Below are 14969 nucleotides of genomic sequence, written 5' to 3'. Positions count from 1 at the left end.
GTTACTATCAGTATAAAACTGAATTTCTTCTGCCTTCTTAGTGAGCCAAGAATCCTTCATCATTCTAAGTTTTGTTTGCACTTTACTTTTGTTGGAGTAAAGCTGCCTTTTTAGAGACTGATGAACTATTCTGCTGGTAGACCCTGCAGAGTTCTCGTTTTTTCATTTAGTATCTTCTGACTTTCCTCACCATTTTCATCAAACCAATCCTGATGTTTGTGAGTGTTCTGACCTAGATGAGTAAATGTGATGCTGTATACCAAATCTCTGAAAGCTGTGCACTCCTCTTCTGCTGCGTTGTTACCAACAGTGTGTTGGCTGAGGTTTCCCTCCAAGTCAGTAACAAACTATTTACACCCAGGCACTCTATGTACTAACAATTTGTCTTCTAGTAGTTGTCACAAGTTGGGAACACCACTTTGGTTGAATATGAATGTTTAACTTGGAGAGGATGTCCGATCAGTTCAGCACTCTATGCCACACATTGCTTTCATCATTCTTACATCCTGTCTGGCTCTTCTCCTAACAATAACATAGTCTCTCAGAACAAAATCTGTTCATCTTTTAGGCCTACTGAATTTCTTGTTGTCCATAAGTGTGCACATATTCCATGTGCCAATGGTGAGCGGAATCATCTTCGCAAAAGTTTTTGTACGTGTTTTTGTGTTTCAACTGCAAGATGGTATCCCCATCTGCCATGGTTAGTGGACCAGGATTAGGTGAAGCAGACAATTTTTAGGGCGTTTTTTCTCGCCCCATCCTCACTCCAAAAGGTGAGCAGTGCAGTCTTTAAGAACACTTAAGTGAGGGGTAGCTAGGTGGTGCCTCGGAGTCAGGAGGACCTGAGTTCAAATCCAGTCTCAGACACATGACACTTACTAGCTGTGTGACCCTGGGCAAGTCACTTAACCCTGATTGCCTCACCAAAAAAAAGAAAAGAAAAGAAAAAAAAGAACACTTAAGTGAGCTGCTCAATCCTACTGCTGCTTCAGTCCAGTGAGAAGATTACCCTATGGCCTGGGCCATCTGTGTGCACGGTTGTGACTATTACTCCCAATGCAGCCGCAACTACTGCTTCATCACTAGCCCACTGCCACAGGACTTAGAGTTAGGCAAAATAGTGAAATAATAACATAGTAAAATAATAAAAATAGTTGAATACTAAAATAATAAAATTATTGAATAGTAAAATATTAAAATAGTGAAATAGTAAAACAGTATGAGTAATGCCTTTTGAAGAGTATAAATTGGATTTAAGTGAGGCACAGTTGCACAGTCATCAGCCTTACTCTCTCTTCTAGAGTTATCAGGGCCCTGTGGCAAGACAATTGGTGATGGCTCTGGATGCAGCGGATGGCTTTGGCATCTTTGGGGTCTGACCAAGCTCCAAGTGTTTCACGGTACCTGCTTCTGCTGCCTTCACATCCCATTGAAACAAAATGTTCACGTCTGTCTATTCTGCGGGGGAAGCCTTCACATTCTTAGGATAGACATCAGCCTAACTCACTGATGGATCTGAGGCCTGTTGGTTACCCTCAACCTGGCTTAGCCCATCTGCTGGGATGGTTTACTGGGTTGTGGCCACTGCACATGCTACAGCTTCTTGGAGCCACAGGTGAGAGCTGGGAGGCCCGTGATCACCAAAGGTGGATGAGCAGCCCTGAATAGGGCTTGGCAGCCCTCACGCCACAGTTACTAGTCCTCTCTTCAACACTCCATACGCCAGGACTATTAGCCATTGTTGCTGGGAAACTTGACTATCTCAAGTATCACAACAGCCTGATAAAGACTTCACTGCATGTATGGCAGATCAGTAATTTGTGTTTGTTTGTTTGTTTGTTTGTTTGTTTTTTAGAGGGCACTTTGTAGGCTCTTCTTGCATGAACCCAGTTTGGGAATTTTAATGGCCTAACAAAACACTACTACCAGTGAGGTTCCATCATTATGTGTTATGGAAATTAAAGGAGGAGTTTTTCCATAGTAATTGAATCTACAACATATAGACTGAAAGCACTTTTCAACAGGCAGACACACAATAATTTTTGTATCCAGGGAAAGGAGCACTAGGGAATAAATGTTTTTAAGTTAATTTTTTCCAATTATAAAAAATCCAGTTTCTCTCCATACCATTCCCCTCCCTTCATAGAAAAAGAGAGAAAAATGAAACTCTTAAAAAATATGTATATAGTCAAGCATAACAGATCCCCATATTGGCCATGTTCTTGAATCAACTTTTAAAGACAAATTTAAATTAGAAACCCAGGGATACCACTCTATGGATGGAAGCAAGGGAAGTATGAGACATAGACCCTAGTATAGTGAGAAGCCTCGGGGATAGGGGCAGGGCCAAGTGGGGAGGAGCTGATAGACTATAGGGGGATGAGGATAGTGGGCAATGGAATAGCTTCCTATTTCAACTAATTATTCTTGCTTCCTTGGAATTAAGCTCAGTTGTTTCCATACTGTTGAAGGATTTAAATTGTTGCCAGAACATTCTAAATTTTGATTCCCAGGGGCAAAGCCCCAGTAGCCTTATCCTACTCTTGTCAATAGGGTCAGCAGAAAAGAGGAAGAATGATTTTCACAACACATGGTAACACTTTAGGCTCAGATTCCTGATCAGACGGGAAAGTTTCATAGGTATTCTCCTTTGGGATTCAAATATTCAGAGTGTATCTTCTTCAAGAAGTTCTACCTTGAGCAAGGTCATTCAAAATCCATTGAAAGGAATAGCAAGTCACATGAGTTCCATTCTTTACATTTCTTCCTTTGACTGAAACCCTATTTCTCTTTGATTTTTCACTCGTTAATACGACATTGTTCATGATAACCTTAATGATAAACCTATTCTCGTGAGAGGCTGTTCCTCACGTTGCTAACCCTTCCCTTATGAGAGGACCAGCATGCACTTTGACCATAGATACCAGTTCCTTGACTGTGTAGAAAGAAACATTATGTACTCAGGGCAGATTACTGAAAAGTTTTTTCCTGTTCTTTAGACTGAGATTCTCAGCTTTTTCTTCAAACTGCTTGCGTGTTTACAACTCATCTAGTTAACATTTTTACTTCTTTTATCACATCTTTACACATTTATGTCCGTTTATCGCCTCTTTACAACCTGACAACCATACCCAACTTCCTTTCCCTCTTCTTACTAATCTCTTATTTTGCTTTGGCCATTTGTTTTACTTACTTTTTTATTGCTTATATTGCCTTATCAACTAGCTTATCCTCTTCACTTCCTTTCTCCTGAAATCTTTCCCTTCTTCAGCTTAAACATTTTTCTTCCAGAACTGAAGTTCAAGGTATTTACCCAAATTTCTTCTCCCCCAATTCAGTATCATGCCTTCCTCATAAATCCCAATCCAACCCAATTGTCTCACAATGTCCTTCTTCATTCCACGTGAGTCCTCCTCCATTGCCTTTTGCCACACAATTTTCTCTTTCAGAAGCAGAGATCTAGAAAAATTATACTTGGGTTAAAAAGAAAAATCACCACTCAGCATTAAACTAGGATGTATGGCTAGACAGAAACTTATCTGATAAATATCTAGAAGTTTTAAGTGAATTGAAAGCTCAGCATAAATCAACTAAGCGATATGGAAGCCAAGAAAGCTACTACTATCTTTGGTTGTTTTAAGAGCAGTCTAGCTTTTGGAATGAGGGTGGTTATAGTTCTGCTGTACTCTTCCCTAGCTGGAACACAGTTGAAATAGTTTGTCCAGTTCTGGGTATCCTGTTTTACACAGGACATTGGGAAGCTGGAAATGTTCCTAAAGAAGGGAAATCAGCACTGTGAAGGGCTCAGAGTTCATTCCACAGGGAGATTGCTTGAAGAGACTAAAAATGTTTAGCCAGGGAAACAGAAGACAGTGGGAACATGTGAGTATTTGAAGGGCCATCATGTGGAAAAGGGCAGAAAGTTACAAAGAGAAAAACATAGCCTTGAGGTCAGGAAAAAATTCCTAATGGTCAGAGCTATTCAAAAGTGAAATGGACTGCCTGTGGAGGTAGCAATAATAATGACAATAATAACAACCACCAAAATTTATATAGTGCTTACTATGTGCCAGGCACTGTCCTGAGTGCTTTGCAAATATCTCATGATTCTCACAATGACTGAGAGGCAGGTGCTATTATAATCCTCATTTTAAAGATAAGGAAACTGAGGCAAGCAGAGGTAAAGTGAGTTGTTCAGGATCACACAGCTAGGAAGTATCTGAGGCTAGATTTGGACTCAGGCCTTCCTGACTCCAGGCTCATGCTCTACTCACTACAGTACACTACCTATCTGGCCTAGCAGGTTCTCCCTCACTACAAGGCTCCAACAAAAGTTACATGAGCACTTGTTAGCATTATTGTAAAGGAAATTCTTTTCCAAGTAGAGGTTCAGGAACAGCTTGATGCTCTAGAAAGAAAGCCAGATTTGGAGTTAAAGCCCAAAGGTTTGAGTCATTTATTCTTCTGTTTACTCTGCATATGGCCTTAGGTTATTTAACCACTTTAGCCTTAGATGCTCTTATCTCTAAAATGGGATTTACCTCCAAGGTCTATGCCAAATGTAATCCTATCATCCTTTGACTAGATAGGCACTGAGGTCTCCTCTAGCTCTGAAATTTGGATATTATGTGCTGCGTATCATCTCGTTGGGCAACTAGGTGGCGCAGTGGATAGGATGCCAGGCCTGGAGTCAGGAGCCAGGAGTCAGGAGTCTTCCTGAGTTCAAATCCAGCCTCAGCTGTGTGACCCCAGGCAAGCCACTTAACCCTGTTTGCCTCAGTTTCATTATCTGCAAAATGAGGTGGAGAAGGAAATGGCAAACCATTTTGGTATCTCTGCCAAGAGAACCCCAAATAGGGTCATGAAGAGTTGGACACAACTGAAAAACAACTGAACAACAATAACAGATCATCCTGTTGGGTGGTGTCCCAAAAAAGGCAGCCCTATGCTGCACATATGCCGTTGTGCACGTGGAGGGAGATGTGAGTCACCATTGAGGAGAACACTGAACATGGCACTGTGTACCTGAGTGAGATCTTAAGTAAGTTAGTTGGTTTCTGCTATTCCTCAGGAAAGGAACAGGGAGAAAAGAACAACATGGCGGCAGAGGAGAGGGAGACTTTGGAATAGTGGACAAGAATGAGAAGTTGGACCCATATTGTTCCTGGACTTGTCTACAATTCTAGAGACTTCTAAGAATGGATCTCCAGTGGTAAGACCATTCCTTCCTTGTTTGAGCTGAGATCTTATTTCACTCCCAGTCAAAGAATTCATTCATTCTTCTCTATACTTTGGTGTATATCCTAAATCAATTGTGTCAAAATCAAACCCTGCAGGCATATATTTACTTAGAAAACTACAGATTAACATCAATGATGTTGTATTGTATTTTATTAATTTTTTGTTAAACATTCCCCAATCACATTTTAATCTGGCTCTGCACTGAGTTTTGTTGAGGCTGTGAGCTTATCTCCTCTGTTCTAAATGATATAAGTTTTTCACATTTTCATTTGCTGTTTTCCTTAGCCAAATAGGTTTATTTGCTACTTGTGATGATTTTTTTGTGTATCTAGTATTTAGTAGGAAGGGGCTAAGCTGGTGAGTATTAAGCCATGGGAATGACCAAGGAAATAGATTTTATTTTGAACTTATCATCCCTTATGTCAGAAATATTTGAAGGATGGCAGATAGATAACATTCTAGCCCACTATATCTCTTGAAGAATGGAGGAAATATTCCCTAGCACCTTCTGTCCTAGAGATTGCCTGCCCTTTCCAGCTATTGCACTGGTGGTACAGATATATGGCCCTTAAATATCCTTTTGCTCTCATTAGAGGTAGGTCAGAACTTAGATCATATCTCTCCTTCCCATCCATGAGCCATTTCTTTGTGTATTAGACAGCTCTACACAATACAAATCTTACATATATAAACACAAACCATGCTGTGATGGAATACCCTCATTATAGATAGATAGATAGATAGATAGATAGATAGATAGATAGATAGATAGATAGATAGATAGATATTGTCTGTTACAAATGGATGATCTCTGCTATTACTTATTACCTAATTGGAAGTTATTAAACCATGCATCATTTATCAGCTTAGCTGATGTTTACCAATGAGATTAAGGCAGTTGTAACTAGGAATTCTTGAGCCTCAGACAAATTCAGTAGGGTAGGGGATAAAGAATAGAGATAATATTTCAGGATCCCAAAGGATACACGGACATAAGTGCTGCTTCACTAGGAGACAGGAGAGGGTCCATTCTTCGAATGAAAATTGGGATAGGAGAGCTCTAGGATAGGGGGACCACGACAAAAGAACCCTAGTGGTGGCATCATGAGAAAGAAGTCCCTCCTCCCTCTCCAAACAGAAATATGTTCCCAGATGTTGATGCCCTGGGGGCAAGTCCCAGTTGCCCCAGAACAGTCATAGTTCCAATCTGGGGGAACACTTTAAAGTGACCGATTTTAAAATCATATATTGATGCTTTATCATTGCTGTTACTATTTGATGTGGTATCATGGATTTGCATATCAAAGCTTTAGGCTCATGAATCCACTGGGCTATGCTGATAAATGTTTAACAACCAGTACCGGGGGCTTGCAGGGTGGAAGGAGGGAGGAGGGGAGTGTACACAGAGCACACTTTTAAGTTTAATCAGCATTTTTTATGATTTTCTCCATCACTTTCATAAGTCTAAGGTCCTTCACAAAACAATAAACGAAGCCCTGATTCGTAGTGTTTACTTCATTTCTGACATGGAAATGCTCACGCTGAAAATTTAACAAATTGGGTCCCAGGACCCAGTTCAAGCTGGATCCAGCCCACCATGGTGCTTGCAGAAGTGATATAAAGATACACTTAAAAAATTAAACATTCAGTCAAAGGGAGGGAAGCTCAGTGCAAAAATACCAGTGAGCCAGACTCTAGAGTCTTCTTTTAGAAGAATCACATTTCTGGGATTTGCTCAGAAGGATCCCAGGAACTATGAGCTTTCTAGAGACTCAAAAGCCGCCAAGTACCCCTCAAGCTGTGCTCTGTACCAGTGGGGGAATCTCCCAGTGGTGGCCATGAAGACCACTCAGTGCTCCAGTCTCCTCTACTACACTTACTGCCATAGAGTAGTTCTTGGCTTGTTTTTTGTTTTTTTGTTTTTGCCTCCCCATGGAAATAGTTATGGCTCCAAAGGCCTCCCACCAGAAAGGAATGTATTTCATGGGCGGTAGATGCCAAACCCACAAACTAGTGAGTCACATTCTCCCCTTAGCTACACACCTGCCAATCCCTCCAGCACTAACTAGAGATTCATGCTTGTATCTATGGGTACAATGTGGCCCACTGTGCCTAGGTTATGAGGCAGATTCTGCTATGAAAATTCATTTAAAAGTTCAGCCTCCATCATAATCCACTTAAGCCAAGGAACAGGGTAAGTGATCCAGAACAAGTGACATAAAATCCTATCTAGCCATTTGCTAAATGGCCCCCAGATTTGTTGGAGCTGGTACTCCATTTGTATCCAGCACAGTCACACTGCCTTTTGCCTGGAACTGTCCTTACAAGAAATTCTCTAGCTTGCTAGAGCTAACCTTTAATTCTTCCAGCTCTTTGAGACCAAAATATGAACGAGGCAGCAAAGCCTTTGTAAGTATGTCCTGTTCCTGGATGTAAAAGGCAATACCCTAGTGAAATACAGCATCTAAAGCTAGGTTTCTTCCTGACACATGAGGTCTTTTAGCATGAATGACAATATGCACATAGAAAGTGTATGAAAAGCCAATGTCCCTCTTATCATGTTGCGAATTTGTCCCTTCATCAATTGCTATTGTCATTCCACATTATTAAATACCTAATAACTTAGGTATTTAGAGCAGCTTTCAAAGAAATAAATGCTGAGGGCGATAACTGTTGTCATCAGTATTTTACTGTAATTGTTTGATGTGTCCTTTCTTAGCATTTGATATTCCAATGGAATTAAGATGTCCCATTGTGGATATTCTTTCTATCAGAGTAGATTGCAACTTCTCCATACCTTGTCATTTTTGTCCCTGTCTTTCTGTAAATCTTCCAAGGAATATCTACTATAAACACTAGATACCAGAGCACAAGGGCAGCTAGATGGCACAGTGGATAGAATGCCTGGCCTGAGGTCTCATGTGCTTGAGTTCAAATTGGGCAAGTCACTTAACCCTGTTTGCCTCAGTTTCTTCATCTGTAAAATGAGATGGAAAAGGAAACAGAAAACACTATCTTTGCCAAGAAAACCCCAAATAGGGTCACAAAGAGTTGGACACAACTGAACAACAGCCAGAGCACAACTTGGGTTGTGTACCTGCAATTCCTGGCTTTTGCTGTATGACTGGCTCACAATACACACACACACACACACACACACATACATACACAAAAAAACAAAAACAAAACAAATATACACACATATACACATACACACATATATATATATATATACATTTACATGTACACACACACATATATATATTTATACTTGGTGATGACTTTCTTCTACTCCTTAGGTTTGAATCATTGTCGGTGATATACTGCAGTCTACTTATACCCACTAGGCATTTGGTATTTTGCTTTGGATTTCATACAATTTTGATTTTTCTGAGATACGGTGTTCCATCATTCACAGCCATGTAACATCACTGGGAGAATAATTACGCAAAAAAAAAAAAAGCATGCTTTTGCAGTCGTAAGCTACTTGGTATTCCTTAAAGAACCATACAATTTTAAAAGCTATCCAGCCAAATTGCCTCCTCCCACTTCAGTTCTAAGCCCAGCTTGTTGCCCATCTGTTATACTTGTTTAAAATGCTGAAGGCTGCCCAAATTATAGGATACCAAAACCTGAGCAATATGAATTTTTCATCCACTTTGTTTTTCAGATGTGGATGACTAAGACAATTGCTTTTTGAGTGGCTATGGATCTCGGTTAGTAGGCTCTATATTATTCCAGAATTCACCGTAATCAGCAGAATGTCACCCATGAATAGGAATAACTAGAGATCTTTACCATCCATGGAGAATCCCTCTTTCATTTGGACTCTGACTCTAAGAATTACCTTGAAGTGGGCATTTAGGGTCCACTTAATGTTGTTATTTGCCAAGTCCAGCACTGTAGGCACTGCCTCACCGACTCTTGGTAAGGAGTATAGTATATATGGAGATAACTTTCTATTTTTTCTATAAATTCTATTTCTCTGTTGCTCTTATTTATTACTCTTTACTAAGGACCTATAGCTTCTGACTGTTAGAGATACTATGATAGAAAAAGAAGTCCTCAGAAGGTACTTTGAAGAGCGTATCTTTCCTTGTCCTTAGAACACAGATTAATTACAAGAAAATCCTCTTGGTATTCTTCATGCCCAAACCATGAGCAACACAGCCAGTATGAAAAGATCCACTCCTCCCAAACACAGTAAGGGAACATACAATACAGTGGAAACACATCAACACTTACAAAGGGAAAGACATCCAGAAACTCCCGGTGCATGCAGCCATTTTGCTCTTTTTCAGTTCGACTCTGCCTGTCTCCTTTCTCCAAGCTCTCTAAAGTCTAAAAGTTCACTGTGATGGGGGCTACTTTCCAAATCCCAGGATAGAATCCCTGTGCTGCTTGCAAGCATCCCCAGAATGAAAAAGAAGCTGAAAGCTGCAGTCACTGCCTTCCCACCTTCACAGCAGAGCTGCACTGCTTTCTTGCTGTACTGGCTAACAACTAGAAACTTGTGAGGCAAACTCAGTTCCCCTTCCCCCCTTCCACCCTACAGATAAGGAAACAGAAACCCAAAGGAATTAAACGACTTGGCTGAAGTCACCTTACAAATTTGTAACAGATTTAGGATTAGGAATCACGTCCTCTGCTTCAAGGTTGTTGAATCTCTGGTTTTGTTATTGTTTTAATAGTCTGGGACCTAACTAGACGGAATACCCAAGATGAGGGATGATTGTGTTTCTATTGCCATTCTGTCCCCAAGATAAAACTTTTCCCCCCATTTAAAATTTCTGCCTTTATTAGAGCCCTAAAATAAAGAAAAAAAGGATGTTTCCCCCCCCCCCATTTCAAAAAGATATCTTTATTGAGAATCCTTGCATTTCACACCCTGAAGTTGGGCTTGGCCAATACACTTTTCTGTGCCAAGGTCTCTAATCGAGAGAGAAACCCTTATTTAAACAAACAAACAATAAACTTTGGTAACAAAGTACAATGCTCGAATTTATTCATTGCTCTTTCCTTATCTTGAGCATTAACCAGAGTTCTAATGGAATAGCCAGTGAATGGTAACTATGGTTTCCGCTATTAGTCTTTCTTTAAAAGGGGTCATTATCCTTCCAAAGCAAAGACTTTTTTTAAGCCCTTCATTTATATGTAAATATACATCAAAGCCAACTGTGATTCAACCAAGATGCTTTCTCCTTTGCTCTCTGGCTTCAGTCCCCTTATCCCCCCACCCACAAGGAAGTCAAGACGCAGTATTTTTTGACCTCACAGCTGATTCATTTGACACCGAGCAGGCAAGGGGTGGGGGTGGGGGGATTGACTGAAGGATTAGATAAAGGAAACCAGCTGTGACCTGGCACAGGCTTTTTTCAAAGCACCAAAAAAAAAAAGACTTGGAATCAACATGCTGCTATGGAATAAATATTGATGGGGAAATCAGACTTGTATTCTAGTTCCAGCTCTGCCACTTGCTGTGTGACCCAGGGCAAATCAAATAAACTCTCTGGGCCCTGGTTTTCTCCTCTGTAAAATAATAACAATAGCTAGCATGTATATTTTTTAGCATGTTAAGGTTTGCAAAGTTTTTATACCTATTAATTCATTTGAGTGATCCCCAAGCAGCAACCTGTGAGCTGGGTGTTATTGTGAACCCATTTTACAAATGAAAAAACTGAATCAAAGGGAGGTTAAATATCTTATCTAGGGTTGTGTACCTAGTTAGCCTCTTAGGCGAGATTTGCACTTAGGGCTTCCTGACTTCAGGTTTAACGCTTTTGTTACTACTGGTCTACCCAGCAGCACTGCAATGGGGACATTCTATTAGATGATTCTGATACTCCGTATCTTACAAATCAGCCTGTTTGAAGAAATGGTCAAAAGCATCCATCAAGTACAACTTAGCCTGACATGAATTTTGATTTTCATTTACCATACAGAACATAAGAGAACAAGTTCTTATCCTGGCTTCCATGAACTCGCTATTTAAAAAAAAAAAACTTGTGCTAACTGTATTTCCATATAATTGGTTTCCTTTGTAATCATTTATGCATTTTATCTTTTTAAGACACATTTTTATTTATTTTATTAAATGTTTCCTAATTACATTAAAAAATTCAATATTTATGATTTAAAATTTTGAGTTCCAAACTGTCTTCCTTCCTAGTGCCCCTCCCCCACTCCTTGAGAAGGCAAGCAATGTGATATCAATTATACATGTGAAATTATTTATGCATTTTTATCTTACGCACTTAAAAACACCATTCTGAGAAGGGGTCCATAGTCTTCACCAGCCTGTCACACTGGGCCACGAGAAGAAGTCTTATTCTATAGCATCTTTCACCTTCATTTAATGACTCTATAAAATTCACTGGACTAGGCCCTAGGGAAGAAGCAAAATTAAATAAAACAAAATTAAATAAGGTCGTGGCCCAGTGGATAGAATGCTGGGCCTAGAGCTAGGAAGACACAAGTTCAACTCTTACCTCAGATACTTACTTGTGCGTGACCCTGGACAAGTCACTTAGCCTCTGCCTCAGTTTCATAACTGTAAAAAGGAGGTGGTAATACTAGCACTTACCTCACAAAGTTGTGAGGATCAAATGAGATAATATTTGTAAAGTCTCTTAGCACAGTGCCTGCAGAGTAGGTACTTAATAAACAGTTGTTTCTTTCCTTTCTAGGTACTAGAATAAAGGACTCTAGTATCTCCCCTCCAGAAACCTTTTGAATCAGCATTGTAAAGGACAAGTAAAAGGATCACTTAACCTATTCCAATCAGTTCTCTCTGCTAGACCTACCCCCTCAATTTTACTGACGAGAAAATTGAGACTGGGAAAGTTCAGTGACTTGTCCCAAGTCAGAAGAAAAAAAAAGTGTCAGGGCTAAGTTTCAAACACAGGATCATCAAATTCTAAATACAGTGCCACCCTGTCTCGTGTCCTTGGCCAGAGTGGAAAGGCAGCCTACAGGGTTCCTACAAGGGTGACAGTTAAGGGCTCCTATTCACATCAAGGTACTCAAGGAAGCAAGTATCTTAAGGGCTTTATGCACACAATAGCTTAATTAGTCATTAGGGAATTTATTCCTATAGCTCACACTTATATAGGACTTCAGAGTTTGCAAAGTACTTTACCCATATCATCTCATTTAACTCCTGGGTTTTGTTTGACTTCATTTTCATGTTGTCTTCCGTGGTTCCTCCAATTATCAGTACCCTCTCCCTTCTCAGTTTTTCTTGTGCTTTCTTACATCGATAGAATATAAGCTCCCTGAAGCTAGGGAATATTTTCTTTTTGTTTTTGTTTTTAGTGCCTAGAACAGGCACAAAGGCATTGATAAAAATTTGCTTAATTGAACTGAATGGAGGCAAAGCCAGCTCCTTGTGTGATCTGTGGGGAAATGAGGGAGGATAGACACTATCTCTAACTTCAGTGACTCTTGGAAGAGTTAGATTGCCCTGAAGGAGAAGAAAATATTTATCCTGTGGAATCCCCTCCTGGCCACCTGGCTATAGAAAGGGCCTTTTCCACCCTAGCCTGCAGGTCCTTTTGGGGTGTAGAAACAAAAGCATTCCATCCTTGAGATCCAATAGTTCTAGGATGGGATATATTTACCCTGGTTCCTTTTGGCCTTAGAATCTAAGTGTTAGGCCCTGATAGCCTGGAGCACATCCTGTTGGCCACAAAGAGCAGAATTTACACGGGTCTCTAGGAAAAATCTTATTCCCACAATCAAACTGCCCCAACTACTCAGGAAAGGTGCCTTGTTGTATTTTCTGCCCCGGGTGATAGGGCAGATGAAAAGTTTCCCATTGCAACAGCGTGTCCACTTTGCTCAGGATGTACCCCTAATTTTCAAAAGGCCCTTGGACTTCTTTGTCATCAGGTTGGGGGCAGAGAGAAGAATGAAGATCCTTAGTGACAGACTCACCAGTGAGCCTTCCTCCCTAGATGGTGAGCTGTGGGGAGAAAATGGAGATCTTTAGGGAGGGTTCTTTCATTGACTGCCTGATCTGTGGGCCCACAGGACTCTTTCTGCTAAATAGAGCCCTCTTTCTCTGAAAACTTTTATTTATTTTGTATTCAGTGCAGCGAGTATCCTTTTAGGCCCATGTTTGCCTGTTCCTAGTTAGGATGATAAATTTGCTGCTAAAGACAAAGTACAATTTCAGTCATGTATATAGCCTATAGCTATAACTGCCCTCCTCCTTCCCTCTGCCTTCCCTCCTGTCTTACACTCCATCTCACCCCAATCTTGGGCTTGAACTTTGGTTTCTGTTACTGTCACAAATTGCTGTCATGTGACACAGTGCTGGCACCACCCAGAGTATTTCAAGTCAGTTTTGAGTAGCGGAAAAGTCCAAGAGTTGAAATCCAAAGACTTGGGTTCTAGTTCCAGTTTTTATAATTAACCAGCTGTGTGACCTTTGGGATGTCAGTTAACTTCTCTGGGCATCAGTTTTCATATCTGTAAAATGAGGAGGAGTAGAATGGATGACTTTGAAGATCCTTTGGAGCTCCAGAATCCTGTGAGTTCACCCTCCCTGCTGTCTAGTATTTGGTCTCAGAAATAAACAAACCCACAAAAAAACTACCTGCCCAAAGAGCTTCTTAGCGGCCTCATTTGTATTTGCAAAAAACTGGAAATAGTGAAGACGTCCAACAATAGGGGAATGGTTACACAAGTTTTGTTAATGTAATAGAATAATGTAATAGAATAACAAGTGGTTTGTTAATGTAATAGAATGCTGTAAGATCCTTAAAGCTATAAGAGTAGGGAATAGAAAGGAATTTGGAAGGACTTTTATGAAATAATGCCAAACATTGAAAGCAAAATCAGAAGAATGGAATAAACACTAACTACAACCTTACAAGAGGGGAAATGAATAACAATGAAGACAAAAGAGAATGCTGAAGTGTAAGAAGAAGGTGTGATCAAAAATCTGTGATACTTTGAGCATTTGAATTAATTAATTAAAATGTAAATAGTTACTAAGCAAGTTTATTTGGTTGCATTCAATGAATGAAAAAAATTATTAAATGGTTTTTGTTATTGTTCAGTATGTCCAACTCTTCCAGACCTCATTAGGGATTTTCTTGGCAAAGATATTGAAGTGGTTCACCATTTCCTTCTCCAGCTCATTTTGCAGATGGGGAAACTGAGTCAAGTGACTTGCCCAGGGTCACATAGTTATCAAGGGTCTGAGGCTGAATTTGAACTCAGGTCTTCCTGACTCCAGGCCTAGTGCTTTATCCACTACACCACCTAAGTGCCAAATCCTATGCTAAGTGCTAGGGATACATACCAAAAAAAAAAAAAATGAGTTAGTTCCTGCTCTCAGGGAGTTCACATTCTAATAAGGAGAAATAACACATGAGAAAGAATATAGATGAAAAGTACAAAAACATGTTTTTAATAAAATGTTCAACTTTAAAAAATGTTCATGTCCATAGCACTCAGGGGAAAAGACTATAATCCAAGAAATCTTTGCTTATGGGAAAAGCCTGAAAAGATGAAAAATGCATGTTCTCCATTAAAATGAAGAAAAAAGGGGGCCTTAAAAAAATCTCTGTTACTTGCCTTTCCTTCGATCTAGTTTCATATTTTCTCTGTGGTTCTGTGTCCTGAAAAGAGCCCCATTTTGCTAAACACTCACTGAGGCCAGCCTGGTAAGGATGGAGACAGAGAAAGTCTCGTCTCAGGCCCCTTTTGGAGCTGCTTTC

Source organism: Phascolarctos cinereus, unplaced genomic scaffold (genome assembly GCF_003287225.1).
Source record: "Phascolarctos cinereus isolate Bilbo 61053 unplaced genomic scaffold, phaCin_HiC Scaffold_5;HRSCAF=322, whole genome shotgun sequence".
NCBI lineage: Eukaryota > Metazoa > Chordata > Mammalia > Diprotodontia > Phascolarctidae > Phascolarctos > Phascolarctos cinereus.
The sequence above is the reverse complement of the archived record's forward strand: the minus strand, read 5'-3'. Positions refer to the sequence as shown.